The 17,917-nt window shown below is 47.0% G+C and overlaps 1 long non-coding RNA gene across 1 annotated transcript in view; it reads right to left on the reverse strand.

Moving 5' to 3' along the window:
* LOC137522758 (uncharacterized) overlaps positions 1-4,044 on the reverse strand; it is a 65,454-nt gene extending 61,410 nt beyond the window's left edge. Inside the window, exon 1 of the long non-coding RNA XR_011022430.1 lies at positions 3,930-4,044. This is a non-coding gene — a long non-coding RNA (uncharacterized lncRNA). The remainder of the gene's footprint in view (positions 1-3,929) is intronic.
* Between the last annotated feature and the right edge of the window lie 13,873 nt (positions 4,045-17,917).

The raw sequence follows: 17,917 nt of genomic DNA on the forward strand, positions 1-17,917 counted from the left end.
TGAGTATATTCTCATTTATATACTTTTCCAAATTGGTCGAACATACTACACCAGATTTGGCTCTCGGTTTTTTTTCTTTCTTTTTTTCTTTTTTTCTGTCTTTCAAGCATACTTGTATTGCATAGACAGCCTTGATAATCCATTTTGTGTGTGTGCCACTGCCAGGCCCAGCACATTCAGTGACTACCTGTGTGTGACAGGTGCACATTGTAATACCCATTACTGCATATACCTACCTACCTGTTGTTCACAGTGCACCCACCTACCTACATGAGTTGAGTGCACATCACATAGTGTCACTGTGCCTGTCCGCAACCTGTCTGTGTGTGACAGGTGCACATTGTATTACCCAGTACTGCATATACCTACCTACCTGTTGTTCACAGTGCACCCTCCCACCTACCTACATGAGTTGAGCACATGCAGTGTCACTGTGCCTGTCCGCTACCTGTTTGTGTGTGACAGGTGCACATTGTAATACCCATCACTGCATATACCTACCTCTTGTTTTCAGTGCACCCACCTACCTACGTGAGTGCATGCAGTGTGATATACCACCCCGTGCATACCTGTTAACTGCACCTGTGTGACTGCACATTGTATCAGACAAGTCAGTGCATACCTTTCACTTCATCCCCGCCAATATGGACACAACGGACAAAACAGACGGAGGTAGAGGCAGACCCAGAGGAGGGCCACACGGCAGCTCTGTGCGAGGTCGTGTTGATGTGATTTTGTGCGGCCCTCGACCAAAGTACAGTGCTCAGAAGAAGGCATGTCCCATCAACTCCCAAGATTGTCAGGACGTGGTTGACTATTTAACACAGAACACCTCATCTTCCACAGCCACCAGCACTACTAAAAGCACCACATCCGTTGCATTTGACACTTTGCAGGAGTTAATTGGTGGTGAATTAACCGATTCACAGCCATTATTGTTACAACCAGATGAAGGCGCTAAGCAAGTTACACCACCTCATATGTCTGAGTTAGGCAGAAACACTATGGACGTAATGTGTGAAGAGGATGAAGTACCTGCTGTTGGTGCAGTTTTGGAGGTGTCTGAGGCAAGAGAAGCTGGGCAGGATGATTATGATTATGACGATGATACAGTTCCCACGTATGTTCCCAATAGAGGAGATGAACAGGGGGACAGTTCAGAGGGGGAGTCAGAGAGGAGTAGGAGGAGACGAGTTGCTGAAAGAAGCAGAGGGAACTCGTCATTAGAAACAGTTGGTGGCAGTGTCCAGCGCCATTTATCGCCACCTATGGACAGCCAGCCAACATGCCCTTCAACGTCAGCTGCTGTTGCCACCATAGTGCCATCACCCCAGGGGGGCTCAGCGGTTTGGACGTTTTTTCATGTGTCTGCCTTAGATCGGATCAGTTATCCCTGCCTCCAAAAATTGAGCCACGGAAAGGCCAACACTCACGTAGAGACAACTGCCTTATGAAGGCACATGGAGAAAAGGCACTTACACAGCTCATTGGGTCAACCTGGTGACCGCAGGCAAGCAGGGAGTACATGGCTGTGCAGCAGACCAACTTGTTGTGACACCTCCATGGCTTGCAGGCAGGCCTCCTGCCACCTCCTCTCCTCCTGCTACATCCTCCTCACTGTCATCCTACTTCTCCTCCTTGGCTGAGTGGCAGTTCAACTTTACTGGTGCTGCGATCTCCTCTCCAGCTACACAGCCTCATCTTCCCAGGGCCTATGCTGCATGCCAGGTACGACGGTGTCACGCCATCTTAGACATGTCTTGCCTCAAAGCGGAGAGTCACACTGGACCAGCTCTCCTGGCTGTTCTTAACAAACAGGTGGATGAGTGGCTGATCCAGCTGGAGATTGGCAACATGGTGTGTGACAACGTCAGCAATCTCCTTTCCGTTTTGAATTTGGGAAAGCTGACACAAGTACCCTGCATGGCACATGTGCTCAATCTAGTCATTCAAAGATTTGTGTCAAAGTACCCAGACTTAGAAGACGTCCTGAAGCAGGCCAGGAATTTGTGTGGGCATTTCAGGCGGTCTTACATGGCCATGGCACACTTTGCGGACATTCAGTGGAGAAACAACTTGCCGGTGTGACGCTTGATATGTGATAGCCCGAGTTGCTAGTATTTGACCCTGGTCATGTTCTCTCGCCTGCTAGAACGGGAGAAAGCCGTCAGCCAGTACCTGTACAATTACAGTAGAAGGACACAATCTGGGAAGATGGGGATGTTGTGGCCCAAAAACTGGACACTGATGTGAAATGCATGCAACAAGTAGGTATATGCAGTGATAAGGTGGGTTCACTCAACACAACAGGTAGGTATATGCAGTAATGGGCATTACAATGTGCATCTGTCACTGAATGTGCTGGGCCTGGCAGTGGCACACACAGTATGAATTAGCAAGGCTGTCTATGCAACACAAGTGTCAGTGGGACACACAGAAAAAAAAAGATCACAAGAACAAGAATAGTTCTCAAAAGAGCTGTTGTGGGGTGCTATTTTAGCAATAAGAATCAGACAGAAGCAAGCTAACAAGCCTACAACAGCCTAACTAATATTTCACTATGAGAGTCTGCCAGCAGCTGTCCCTTCTCTCACTATTGCAGGCACACGAGTGAGTGTAATGGTCGGCGGAGCCTGCCTTATATAAGGGAGGGAGTGGCTCCAGGAGAGAGTGTAGCCTGATTGGCTACAATGTGCCTGCTGACTGTGATGTAGAGGGTCAAAGTTGACCCTAATGGTGCACTATGGGGGCAAACCGAACTTCCAGGACAGTTCACCTTACATGACGAACGCGAACCACCGGAAGTTCGCCTAGAACCATTCGCCGGCGAACCGTTCGGGACATCTCTAATTCTAATGGTCTTATATTTTGACTTTGGGGATTTTATCAGCTGGAAGCCTTAATCATCAACATTATAACAAATACAGGCTTGAAATATCTTGCTTTGCATGTAGTCTATTTCATATATTTGCTTCACCTTTTAAGTTGAATTAAGTGGAATTTTGCACAATATTCTAATTTTTGGAGTTTCACCTGTATATTTTGTGAGGACAGGGTCAAAATCCTCACCTGTGTTGTCAGTGGTTGTTTGAGTAGCAATCCTGGTTGGAGTATTGACTGTACTTCTAATTGTGATTTTTTTTTTCCACTCTCAAAGTTACTACACTTTACAACTTTTGCCTGTTCTTTGTCTACTTTTTAAGTTGTAATTGGTTCCATCACTCAGTACTCACTCATAAAACTAGTAAAGAACTCCTCACCACCAAAGCCACAATATAGAGAAACAAACAAGCAAAATAAGGTAAATTATTAGCTGTTAAATTTAAAGAGAGAGTGGGAACTTAAAATACATACATAACATCATCACCTCAAAGTGTGCTATCACTGCCAATCCCAATTTAATTAAAAAACCCTTTAAACGGCTTTATAACACTCTATTTAAAGCTTTAAATGAGTCCAAGGAACAATAGGCACATTTCTCAGCAAAATCCTGGTTGCTAAAATAATGTAATTTACTAGAGATCAATTAAATCAGAAAATTACCATAAAGGAATTTGCAGATACTATAATATTTAAAACTAGACACATTTCTTGGCACTAATTGTTTTGTAGAAGCATTTTACCAAAAATTCTTGCACATATTAATCAGTGATGAGCAAAAATGCTGGTATTTTTTCAGGTTAATTTACAAAAATAATGTTAAATTTGACTTGTTATGAGCGAAAATGCCATTGAAAATCATTTTGCAATAAGTTTGTGATTTTTCTACTTTTTCTCAAATTTTTGCACTAAAAATAATAGATTTTGAGCTTTTTGCAAATTTTCAAGGTTTCATGGTTTCATGGTGATAGTAGTAAAAATGTTTCTGTACCGTGTTAGCCAAACAACATATGTAGGTAGAAAAAAACAAAGTCTTGTAAAAGTAATACCTTTTAATGGCTAACTGCTAAAGTTAAATAATGCAAGCTTTCTGGGATCTAGTCCCCTTCTTCAGGCACATTTCTAGATGATAGCTGTAGTAAAACACTGATGCAGGGAAGCTGCATGAAGATGGCAGTTGAACGTACTGGTTGCTGTTCAGCAGTTAGATGTCAGGTGGTCAGCAGGCTGGAGCCAGTGAGCTTATGCAAGCAAACATGAAATCTAGCAGGTTTCTGAAGATAGTGAAGCCAAGTCAATGTATGTCAGTTATGTAACATGATTGACTTGGCTTCACTATCTTCAGAAACCTGCTAGATTTCATGTTTGCTTGCATAAGTTCACAGGCTCCAGCCTGCTGACCACCTGACATCTAACTGCTGAACAGCAACCAGTACGTTCAACTGCCATCTTCATGCAGCTTCCCTGCATCAGTGTTTTACTACAGCTATCATCTAGAAATATGCCTGAAGAAGGGGACTAGATCCCAGAAAGCTTGCATTATTTAACTTTAGCAGTTAGCCATTAAAAGGTATTACTTTTACAAGACTTTGTTTTTTTCTATCTACATATATGGTTTCATGGTAAAAGTAACATTTTTGTGTTTTTCATGAATTTTCACAAATTTGATTTCTTTGACTATTTTGCAAAAACACAATGCGTTTTCTTGAAATCGAAAAATAGCACTTTGCAAGCAACACTGATATTAATCTCTTATCAGTTTTTTTTTCAGTTTCATAGAATCAAGGGAGAAAATAACCAGATCAGAATTCCTTAATGCTCAAATCACTCTTCTTCCAAAACCTGGCAAGAATTCGTTCAGCTGAAAAGCATCCTATTTCATTGCTCAGTTTAAAATCCCCGATAATAGCAAACCCTCTTAATGAATTTCAACCGCTTTGATTAGAAAAGATCAAGTTGAGCTTGTGCCCCTGAGACAGGTACGTGACAGTGACAGACAGTATAGAAAAAATCCTGAATATTATGGACTGTATTAAACTACAATTCTTGCTAGCCTATTGAAAATTATTTTGATAGCCTTTTGTGGGGGTTCTAAATCCAATAATATGTCAAGGTAGTTTTATTAGATATTAGAAAATACATATTTGCAACCAGCAGGTTAGCTTAAAATTCTATAAACTTCAACTTCTTGGTTAACATAGTGGCTAAGGATGTTCCCTGCCACCTCTGCAAACTCAACCCAAGGAAAGCCTCAGGCCTGGATGGTGTGTCATCAAAATGCCTAAACACTTGTGCATACCAGCTGGCCCCTGTCCGCTCCTCGATACATTACAGGTCCCTAGTGGAAGGCTCATCCTATCTCAAAAGATCTACGATCATCCCAGTTCCCCCCCCCCCAAAAAAAAAACGGGCATTATGGAACTTAACAACTTCATACTTGTAGCCCTCACTCCACCCATTATGAAGACCTTTGAGCGATTGATCTTTGGTCATGAAGTGCTCTACTGACGCCATCCGTGACCCACACCTATTTGCGTATAGGGCAAAAAGGTCCATGGACAATGCCATCAATGTCAACCTAGCATACATCACGGAACACCTGGACAGACCCAATTCCTGTGCCAGGATCCTGTTCCTGGATTTCAGCTCTGCCTTCAACACCATATGCCTTGCCATCCTACTCGACAACCTCGGGAATCTTAGGATAGATCCCACTCTGTGTGCATGGGTCATAGACTTCCTAACAGGCATGATGTAGAGTCTTAATGCAGGGACAATAAGCTCATCCTCAATGCGTCAAAAACTTTTGAGCTGATTATAGACTTCCATAAACACCCCTCCACACTCCACCCTGTTCTCATCGAGGGGATACATGGGATAGTAGTTTCCAGGGTATTGGACATTTGTTTCCTTGGCGTATCCATTTCTGCAAACTTAAAATGGGGGCAGAACACTACAAAGATCCAGAAGAGCGCACAGCAGAGGTTATTCTTCCTGCAACAACTGAAGAAATTTGGAATGTCATAAAAGCTGCTCACCATCACCAGCTTCTACACCACAACTACAGAATGAATCCTCTGCTCAACCATCATAGTTTGGTATGCAGGTGCTACCGCTGGTGACAGGTACAAGCTCCAGAGAGTGAATGGCTCTGTGGCAAGAGTCATTGGATCAACCCTGCTACCTCTCAACCTCCTCCATTCGACCAGAATGAAGACAAGAGCCACTAAGATCTCACGAGACCCCTCCCACCCAGGCAACTGTTTTTTAAGCTCCTCCCATCAGGCCGCTGCTACAGTTCCATCCCCTCTAGATCCACCAGACGTAGGAGCACCTTCTTTCCTCAGTCTGTCCTCTGACTGAGCTTCAGCCCTCCCCTGCAAGGCCAGCCCCCTCCCCCCACGGAAACTCCATCAACTGAACAGAGAAGTGTCCCCTGCATCTTCCACAATCCCCTGCGCCCACCCCGACCCTACAAGCACCGCACAGGTGCAGCACTCTTTTCAGCGCTCTTCTAATTTATCTTACAATGACTTATTGCCTGCCCAATCATATTACCCTCAATGCTGTGTATGACTACCTACATGTATTCTTTTATTGCTACCGTATTGCTTTTTTGTCCTGTCTCTGTTGTGCTAATTGTCTTGCTTAATCTGTTGCCAATGCCATGTGTACCGCAATCAATTCCAGGTACGACAAGTCAACAACCATTGTACTCGGCAAATAAAAGTAGTTCTGCCTTTTTCACCCTGGCTTTAGATTTATTATTCATCCACATTAGATACATTGTAAACATCAAAGGCATACAAATAGGCCCAAAAAGCTAACCTTTATTTTGATGGTAGACCCTTTGTCACTTCACACACCAGGCTCCTAAACTTTCCTAGCATTATTAACCTCTTTGGCTCCCTTCCTGACCTCAAACTGAATTGAGTATAACCATAGACCATACTGTGCAATACAATACAGCATAATTCAAGTCTCATTTGTTGTTATACATAGGAGCTATACTGTATTTTATAATTAGAAATGAAAATCCCCAATCACATGAATAGTGTGTATTGCATCAATTATCTGACTATAATTAGACAAGACAAGACAAATAACATTTATATCGCGCTTTTATCCTGGCGGACTCAAAGCACCAGAGCAGCAGCCAATAGGGTGCACTCTATAGCCAGTAGCAGTGTTAGGAAGACTTGCCTAAGATCTCCTACTGAATAGGTGCTGGCTTACTAAACAGGCAGAGCCGAGATTCAAACCCTGGTTGCCTGTGTCAGAGGCAGAGCCCTTAACCATTACGCCATCCAGCCACTTTAAAAGATTAAAGATTAAAGAGTCAAAAAAGGACCTTCTCTCCTTTGTTTAGGATATGTTGCATAATAAAAACAATGGCAACCTTTCCATCCCACCTTCATATATTTAGAAATTAATGGATACTGTTTATAAATAGAGATATAAGGGATCCACAAAAAGAGATAAATAAATTGAAATGGAAACATAAAAAAGATATGTAAAAAGTTCATGTATTTCTCTGCATAGATGTAACTTAGTAGTGTGTCATAAGTAGTGTTGGGCGAACAGTGTTCGCCACTGTTCGGGTTCTGCAGAACATCACCCTGTTCGGGTGATGTTCGAGTTCGGCCGAACACCTGATGGTGTTCGGCCAAACCGTTCGGCCACATGGCCAAACTAAGAGTGCATGGCCGAACGTTCCCCGAACGTTCGGCTAGCGCTGTGATTGGCCGAACGGGTCACGTGGTTCGGACTCGAACGCGCTCTGATTGGCCGAAATGTCACGTGGTTCGGGTAAATAAATACCCGAACCACGTCATATTTCCGCCATTTGTCTGTGGGTTTAGCTTTGGGTAGGCAGGCAGGGTAGTTCGCGCTCCAGCCACGCTAGCCAGGGTCCCCCCAGTCATGGTGTCGCTGCTGGGAATAGTAGTACACCGCTCGCTCAGCCACACTATATAGCATTCTGTTTACTGCCACTCTGTGTACCTCGCTCAGCCACACTATATAGCATTCTGTTTACTGCCACTCTGTGTCTGCTGGGAATAGTAGTACACCGCTAACCCGCCACTGTATAGCATTGTGCTCTGTGTCGCTGCTGGGAATAGTGGTACACTGCTCACCCGCCACTGTATAGCATTGTGCTCTGTGTCGCTGCTGGGAATAGTGGTACACCGCTCAGCCACACTATATAGCATTCTGTTTACTGTTCTGTGTCTGCTGGGAATAGTAGTACACCGCTCGCTCAGCCACACTATATAGCATTCTGTTTACTGCCACTCTGTGTACCTCGCTCAGCCACACTATATAGCATTCAGTTTACTACCACTCTGTGTCTGCTGGGAATAGTGGTACACCGCTCACCCGCCACTGTATAGCATTGTGCTCTGTGTTGCTGCTGGGAATAGTGGTACACCGCTCACCCGCCACTGTATAGCATTGTGCTCTGTTTCGCTGCTGGGAATAGTGGTACACCGCTCACCCGCCACTGTATAGCATTGTGCTCTGTGTCGCTGCTGGGAATAGTGGTACACCGCTCAGCCACACTATATAGCATTCTGTTTACTGTTCTGTGTCTGCTGGGAATAGTAGTACACCGCTCGCTCAGCCACACTATATAGCATTCTGTTTACTGCCACTCTGTGTACCTCGCTCAGCCACACTATATAGCATTCTGTTTACTGCCACTCTGTGTCTGCTGGGAATAGTAGTACACCGCTCACCCGCCACTGTATAGCATTGTGCTCTGTGTCGCTGCTGGGAATAGTGGTACACCGCTCAGCCACACTATATAGCATTCTGTTTACTGTTCTGTGTCTGCTGGGAATAGTAGTACACCGCTCGCTCAGCCACACTATATAGCATTCTGTTTACTGCCACTCTGTGTACCTCGCTCAGCCACACTATATAGCATTCTGTTTACTGCCACTCTGTGTCTGCTGGGAATAGTAGTACACCGCTCACCCGCCACTGTATAGCATTGTGCTCTGTGTCGCTGCTGGGAATAGTGGTACACCGCTCACCCGCCACTGTATAGCATTGTGCTCTGTGTCGCTGCTGGGAATAGTGGTACACCGCTCACCCGCCACTGTATAGCATTCTGTTTACTGTTCTGTGTCTGCTGGGAATAGTAGTACACCGCTCGCTCAGTCACACTATATAGCATTCTGTTTACTGCCACTCTGTGTACCTTGCTCAGCCACACTATATAGCATTCTGTTTACTGCCACTCTGTGTCTGCTGGGAATAGTGGTACACCGCTCACCCGCCACTGTATAGCATTGTGCTCTGTGTCGCTGCTGGGAATAGTGGTACACCGCTCACCCGCCACTGTATAGCATTGTGCTCTGTGTCGCTGCTGGGAATAGTGGTACACCGCTCACCCGCCACTGTATAGCATTCTGTTTACTGTTCTGTGTCTGCTGGGAATAGTAGTACACCGCTCGCTCAGCCACACTATATAGCATTCTGTTTACTGCCACTCTGTGTACCTCGCTCAGCCACACTATATAGCATTCTGTTTACTGCCACTCTGTGTCTGCTGGGAATAGTAGTACACCGCTCACCCGCCACTGTATAGCATTGTGCTCTGTGTCGCTGCTGGGAATAGTGGTACATCGCTCACCCGCCACTGTATAGCATTGTGCTCTGTGTCGCTGCTGGGAATAGTGGTACACCGCTCAGCCACACTATATAGCATTCTGTTTACTGTTCTGTGTCTGCTGGGAATAGTAGTACACCGCTCGCTCAGCCACACTATATAGCATTCTGTTTACTGCCACTCTGTGTACCTCGCTCAGCCACACTATATAGCATTCTGTTTACTGCCACTCTGTGTCTGCTGGGAATAGTAGTACACCGCTCACCCGCCACTGTATAGTATTGTGCTCTGTGTCGCTGCTGGGAATAGTGGTACACCCCTCACCCGCCACTGTATAGCATTGTGCTCTGTGTCGCTGCTGGGAATAGTGGTACACCGCTCACCCACCACTGTATAGCATTCTGTTTACTGTTCTGTGTCTGCTGGGAATAGTAGTACACCGCTCGCTCAGTCACACTATATAGCATTCTGTTTACTGCCACTCTGTGTACCTTGCTCAGCCACACTATATAGCATTCTGTTTACTGCCACTCTGTGTCTGCTGGGAATAGTGGTACACCGCTCACCCGCCACTGTATAGCATTGTGCTCTGTGTCGCTGCTGGGAATAGTGGTACACCGCTCACCCGCTACTGTATAGCATTGTGCTCTGTGTCGCTGCTGGGAATAGTGGTACACCGCTCACCCGCCACTGTATAGCATTCTGTTTACTGTTCTGTGTCTGCTGGGAATAGTAGTACACCGCTCGCTCAGCCACACTATATAGCATTCTGTTTACTGCCACTCTGTGTCTGCTGGGAATAGTAGTACACCGCTCACCCGCCACTGTATAGCATTGTGCTCTGTGTCGCTGCTGGGAATAGTAGTACACCGCTCACCCGCCACTGTATAGCATTGTGCTCTGTGTCGCTGCTGGGAATAGTGGTACACCGCTCAGCCACACTATATAGCATTCTGTTTACTGTTCTGTGTCTGCTGGGAATAGTAGTACACCGCTCGCTCAGCCACACTATATAGCATTCTGTTTACTGCCACTCTGTTTACCTCGCTCAGCCACACTATATAGCATTCTGTTTACTGCCACTCTGTGTCTGCTGGGAATAGTAGTACACCGCTCACCCGCCACTGTATAGCATTGTGCTCTGTGTCGCTGCTGGGAATAGTGGTACACCGCTCACCCGCCACTGTATAGCATTGTGCTCTGTGTCGCTGCTGGGAATAGTGGTACACCGCTCACCCGCCACTGTATAGCATTGTGCTCTGTGTCGCTGCTGGGAATAGTGGTACACCGCTCACTTGCTACTGTATAGCATTGTGCTCTGTGTCGCTGCTGGGAATAGTGGTACACCGCTCACCCACCACTGTATAGCATTTCTGTACTGCCACTGTACTGCTGCCAGTCAGCGTGTACTTTAAGGATAAGTGAAATGAGGAAGAAATCCGGTGAAAGAGGGAGGGGTAAGGGAAGAGGTGGGCACTCGCCAAGATGCAGGAGCGCTTCAATCTCCCCCACCATCGCTTGCTGTGTGATGTCCCTACGCGCTGGAATTCTACGCTGCACATGCTAGCCCGCTTTTGCGAGCAGAAGAGTGCAGTGGTCCAGTACATGATGGCGCAGTACCGAGGCGCATCCGGACAGCTGCCAAGCTTCTGTGGATCCGATTGGGCCAACATGTTGGACCTCTGCCAAGTCCTCCAAAATTTTGAGCAATCCACGTTGCTTGTGAGCAGTGACAACTCTTCAGTCAGCATTACCATACCATTGCTGTGTTTACTGAAGAGGTCAATGTTGAAAATCAAGGAAACAGCTGTCATGATGCAACTGGGGGAATCTGAGGGAGAAAACGATCAGCGTGATGGTACCAACATCAGGCCATCCGCCTCAGGAAACGCTGGCCCCAGCAGCTATGACGAAGAAGAGGAGGAGGAACAGCTGGAGTTGGAGCAGGAATTTCATGCCACCACTGACGAGGGCCAGAGCGGTGCACGTTGGACTTCCACAATTCAGCGCGAATGGTCAGCAGAAGCAGACCAGGAAGAAGGTGACGACTATGATGCATCACAACAACTATCACAACGCTCACAAGAGGATGATGAGGATTCTGGCAGGACTCTGGCACACATGGCTCAATTCATGCTAGACTGCATTGAACGCGACCCACACATTGTGCGCATTCTGGACAACACCAATTACTGGGTTTATACCCTTCTGGATCCACGGTACAAACACAATGTTCCAAAACTGCTTGAAGAAAGAGTCAGACAGGTCAAAATGGAAAATTACCAGCAGGCCCTTGTGGAGACTTTAGAGAGGAGATTGACATCCTCCCCCTCCTCTAGCCAGTTGTACGCCGACAGACTGACTTCCGCAAACCCAGGACGACCAGGAGGGCAGCAAACAACACAAGCCGCAGCTAGTGCCCAAAAGGAAATGGTATCGGCAGTGTCCTTGGAGTGGGAAAATTTTATGACACCCATGCAGCAGCAGCCCACAGAACAGCAAGCGTGCAGATCCACCTCCAACACCGATCGCCTGGAGAAGATGGTCAAGGACTACATGTCAGATGGCGTAGCTGTGTTGAACAATCCATCTGCACCCTTCAACTATTAGGTATCGAAGCTAGACACCTGGCACGAACTGGCAATGTACGCAATAGAGGTGCTGGCTTGCCCGGCAGCCAGCGTTATGTCGGAACGCTGTTTCAGTGCTGCCGGAGGCATCGTCACAGATCGGCGTATCCGCCTCTCCACAGAAAATGCAGACCGTCTGACTCAAATTAAAATGAATCAATCCTGGATTGGAAACGACTACGCAACACTCCTGGACCCCAACCAAGTAACATGAACAATGACCATCTGTGATGGGTTAGCGTCTCCGATCCCTGTTTATTGAACCTCTCATCTTTATTACATTTATGACTGCATGGCAGCAAAAAGCATTGCTATATCCGCACGCTATTTGTCCTCATACAAGGCCTGGGATGTTGTGTCTCAAAAAGCGTGGCCTTCTCCTCCTGCGGCTCCTCCTGTTCCCTCACGTGTGCTGCTGCTGCTGCTGCTGGGTTAGCGTTTCCGGTCCCTGTTTATTGAACCTCTCATCTTTATTACATTTATGACTGCATGGCGGCAAAAAGCATTGCTATATCCGCACGCTATTTGTCCTCATGCAAGGCCTGGGATGCTGTGTCTCAAAAAGCGTGGCCTTCTCCTCTTGCGGCTCCTCCTGTTCCCTCACGTGTTCTGCTGCTTGTGCTGGGTTAGCGTTACCGGTCCCTTTTCCTGGAACCTCTTCTCTGTATTACATTTATGACTGCATGGCGACAAAAAGAAACATGACATTTTCCACATTTAAAAGACAGTTTTTCCTTTGAAACTTTACAATCAATTTTCTCAAAAACTATAAGCTCTTTTTCAAATATTTTTTTTCCTCTTGTACCCACTCCCAAGGTGCACATACCCATGCCCGTTTCTAGCCCCGTGTGGGGCGTGCCACCGCCCGGGGCGCTGTTGGGATGGGGGCGCTGTAATGGAGGGGGGAAGTACCATAGCCGCGGGGAGGGCAACCCGACCTCTCCCTCCCTCTCCCGGGCCGCCCTCCGTGCTCCCCCCTCAGATGTATAGTGAGCAGCAGCCAGGGAGGGAGCGCTTTATACAACATACCTCCCTGGCTCCAAGCGCTGCTCTCTCGCCGCCGGTCTTCTTCTCTCTGCATACACGCTTATACACACGCTGCTTCCTGTTTAGCCGGAAGCAGCGTATGTATACGCGTGTAGGCAGTAGAGATGGGAAGTTCGGATCTTTTCAATGATCCGGATGATTCGAATCGGATCATTGAAAAGATCCGGATCTTTGATCCGAATCTCGGATCATTTTACAGGGGAAGCATTCGGGGGTGAAATGACTAGCAGGACAGGAGAAGGGGAGGGGGGTGGACACACAGAGAGAAGGGGAGAAGATGGACAGAGGGCAGGGAGTGGACAGAGAAGGGAGGAGGGACGAGCAGAGAGCAGAAATGTTTGTGCACACAATACCCACATGCTGCAATCATATGCTTTACATGTATTTCACCTATATGCTCATCTGTGTACTTTCCATGCAAACGTCGCACAGTGAAATAAAGCATTCCCCAAAGTAAAGTGTAGCTGTTTAGAGCAGAGTCTGGGAGGATCATATTGCGCTGCAATCACAGTGCCTGCAAAGTTACTGAGCTGTGCTGAGCTGAGCCAAAACTTTCCCATTTGTTCACTATGCAGCACTACGGAACAGACAGCCTGTAATGAGCAGCACGTTATAGCCAGTATGTGTGCTCTACACATATCTGGCTGTGGCACCCATGTCCCCTCTCTCTCATCTACCTGTCTCCCTGCAAGGCTGGCTCCCATCCAACAGAGCGATCCATCTCAGCTCTGCTTCCAGGACCCCGCTGCCCGCTGAGAGGTGGTGTGTCGCTCCTGGCCCCGCCCCTTTTGCGATCCGAATCACTCATTTTGATGATTCGGATGATTCGACTCACAAAATAGATTCGGATCAAAGATCCGAATCGTTCATGATCCGGACAACACTAGTAGGCAGATGGGGGAAGACCGGCGACGAGAGAGCAGCGCTTGGAGCCAGGGAGGTATGTTGTATACAGCGCTCCCTCCCTGGCTGCTGCTGCTCACTATACATCTGAGGGGGGAGCACGGAGGGCGGCCCGGGAGAGGTCAGGTTGCCCTCCCCGCGGCTACGGTGCTTCCCCCCTCCATTATGGGGACAGCTACCTATCTAAACTATCCTTGGGGGCACCTACCTAATCTAACCTACGCTGGGGGGCAGCTAACTATCTAACCTATGCTGGGGGGCACCTACCTAATCTAACCTACGCTGGGGGGCAGCTACCTATCTAACCTATCCTGGGGGGCACCTACCTAATCTAACCTACGCTGGGGGGCAGCTACCTATCTAACCTATCCTGGGGGGCACCTACCTAATCTAACCTACGCTGGGGGGCAGCTACCTATCTAACCTATCCTGGGGGGCACCTACCTAATCTAACCTACGCTGGGGGGCAGCTACCTATCTAACCTATCCTGGGGGGCACCTACCTAATCTAACCTACTCTGGGGGGAGGCTACCTAATCTAACCTACACTGGGGTGCAGCTACCTATCTAACCTATACTGGGCGGCACCTACCTAATCTAACCTACGCTGGGGGGCAGCTACCTATCTAACCTATCCTGGGGGGCACCTACCTAATCTAACCTACGCTGGGGGGCAGCTACCTATCTAACCTATCCTGGGGGGCACCTACCTAATCTAACCTACGCTGGGGGGCAGCTACCTATCTAACCTATCCTGGGGGGCACCTACCTAATCTAATCTACGCTGGGGGGCACCTACCTAATCTAACCTACACTGGGGGGCAGCTACGTATCTAACCTATACTGGGGGGCACCTACCTAATCTAACCTATGCTGGGGGGCAGCTACCTATCTAACCTATACTGGGGGGCACCTGTCTAATCTAGCCTATACTGGAAGGGGGGGCAGCTACCTAATCTAACCTATACTGGGGGGCACCTACCTATCTAACCTATACTGGGGGCAGCTACCTATCTAACCTATTCTGGGGGGCAGCTACCTATCTAACCTATACTGGGGGGGCAGCTACTTATCTAACGTATACTTCGGGCACTTATCTAACCTGTATTGGGGGCACCTACCTACCTAGCTAGCCTATACAGGTGACAACTATACTGGCTACCTATATTGGAGACACCTACCTAAATGACCTATACCGGGGGCGCCTGCCTATCTAACCTATACTGGGGGCAACTATACTGGCTACCTATACTGGAGGCACCTACCTCGCTAACCTATAGCGGGGGCAACTATACTGGCTCACCTATGCCTGGCTACCTATACTGGGGTACCTATTCTTGGCTACCTATACTGGGGGGACCTATACTAAGTGAAACTAGACCTGGCTAACCTATACTGTGGGCACCCATACCTTGCTCGTGGGGGGGGCGCGCAATTTTTACACCCTCGCCCTGGGTGCATTTTAGCCTAGAAACTGCACTGCACATACCCTGCAAATTTGGGGTATGTAGCATGTAAGGAAGCTTTACAAAGCACGAAAGTTCGGGTCCCCATTGACTTCCATTATGTTCGGAGTTCGGCGCGAACACCCGAACATCGCGGCGATGTTCGGCGAACGTTCGCGAACCCGAACATCTAGGTGTTCGCCCAACACTAGTCATAAGGCATACATTTGTTTAGATTATTCATGTTTATTTTTTGTAACTAGACAGATCATACATCCCCTGCTAATGGAAAGAAACATTTCTGACAAATGTGTATATGCCTTGTGTGGTAAAAGAAATAAAATCAGAATCAGAATAATTTATTTTGCCAAGTACAAACAGGGGGTTGTACCCAGAATTGGTTTTGGCTCATACAGGTTCTGAAAGGATGGGGGGGGGGGGGTAATGTCTGAAAGTCAAGAGCCGAGGCTGCCATACTACGGCGCCACCAGTCACACTTAGCAATCATCTGTCATCCCTAAGGAAACATGAGGGGAGGGAGACAGAGGGAGGCAAAGGTTTTGCAATGATGACCCAGTTCTTCATGAAAGAAACCTGTGGTGATGGCTAATGCTGCAGAGGATCCCAATTGCTGACATGTGGCATCTGGCAGTGCAGGCCAAAGTGTTAGTGTAGTGTTAATTTCTGTGGTGGGTGCCGACTCCTGGGCAGCATTCTGCAGGGCAGGTCAAGATAATCTGGCTGTCACTGAAGCATCCGGCTGTGGTGGCCCTTTCTTCTGGTTTAGTGGCTGGCATTATAAAGGGGTAGAAACAAAGTTGTCCCTACTGCAGTGGAGCAGCAGCAGCTAAAGGGTGGATGGATGGAGTCGGCATCCGGCGAGGTCAAAGGTTTCCCAATCAGCGCGGTGTCCTACCTCAGTGGAGCCCTGATATCCTTGTTAGCAGCGGCGGACTCCACAAGGCCTGTGCCTGCACAGACAATGGGCCCAGGCAGTGGCAAGGTGGAAAAAACTCCAGGTCCTGGAGTCCCCACGACCTGCACCAGTGTCCCAGGCTACACCAGACCACACTGCACACCTTCAGGGGGGAAAACAAGGTGAATTGGTAGGGAAAAGGGAAGAAAAACAAGAAAAAGCCAGAATCCTGTGGTTATGGCTGCCAATTAAGGCGCCATCATCCTGAACGTCAGTTTAACAATTTAACCACTTGAGGACCGTGGGCTTTACCCCCCTTAAGGACCGGCCACTTTTTTTCCATTCAGACCACTGCAGCTTTCACGGTTTATTGCTCGCTCATACAACCTACCACCTAAATGAATTTTGGCTCCTTTTCTTGTCACTAATAAAGCTTTCTTTTGGTGCTATTTGATTGCTCCTGCGATTTTTACTTTTTATTATATTCATCAAAAAAGACATGAATTTTGGCAAAAAAATGATTTTTTTAACTTTCTGTGCTGACATTTTTCAAATAAAGTAAAATTTCTGTATACATGCAGCGCGAAAAATGTGGACAAACATGTTTTTGATAAAAAAAACCCCATTAAGTGTATATTTATTGGTTTGGGTAAAAGTTATAGCGTTTACAAACTATGGTGCAAAAAGTGAATTTTCCCATTTTTAAGCATCTATGACTTTTCTGACCACCTGACATGTTTCATGAGGGGCTAGAATTCCAGGATAGTATAAATACCCCCCAAATGACCCCATTTTGGAAAGAAGACATCCCAAAGTATTCACTGAGAGGCATAGTGAGTTCATAGAAGATATTAATTTTTGTCACAAGTAAGCGGAAAATGACACTTTGTGACAAAAAAAAAAAAAAGTTTCCATTTCTTCTAACTTGAGACAAAAAAAATGAAATCTGCCACGGACTCACCATGCCCCTCTCTGAATACCTTGAAGTGTCTACTTTCCAAAATGGGGTCATTTGTGGGGTGTGTTTACTGTCCTCGCATTTTGGGGGGTGCTAATTTGTAAGCACCCCTGTAAAGCCTAAAGGTGCTCATTGGACTTTGGGCCCCTTAGCGCAGTTAGGCTGAAAAAAAGTGCCACACATGTGGTATTGCCGTACTCAAGAGAAGTAGTATAATGTGTTTTGGGGTGTATTTTTACACATACCAATGCTGGGTGGGAGAAATATCTCTGTAAATGACAATTTTTTAATTTTTTTTACACACAATTGTCCATTTACAGAGATCTTTCTCCCACTCAGCATGGGTATGTGTAAAAATACACCCCAAAACACATTATACTACTTCTCCCGAGTACGGCGATACCACATGATTGGCACTTTTTTGCAGCCTAACTGCGCTAAGGGTCCCAAAGTCCAATGAGTACCTTTAGGATTTCACAGGTCATTTTTGTTTCAAGACTACTCCTCACGGTTTAGGGCCCC

Source organism: Hyperolius riggenbachi, chromosome 6, assembly GCF_040937935.1.
Source record: "Hyperolius riggenbachi isolate aHypRig1 chromosome 6, aHypRig1.pri, whole genome shotgun sequence".
Classification (NCBI taxonomy): Eukaryota; Metazoa; Chordata; class Amphibia; order Anura; family Hyperoliidae; genus Hyperolius; species Hyperolius riggenbachi.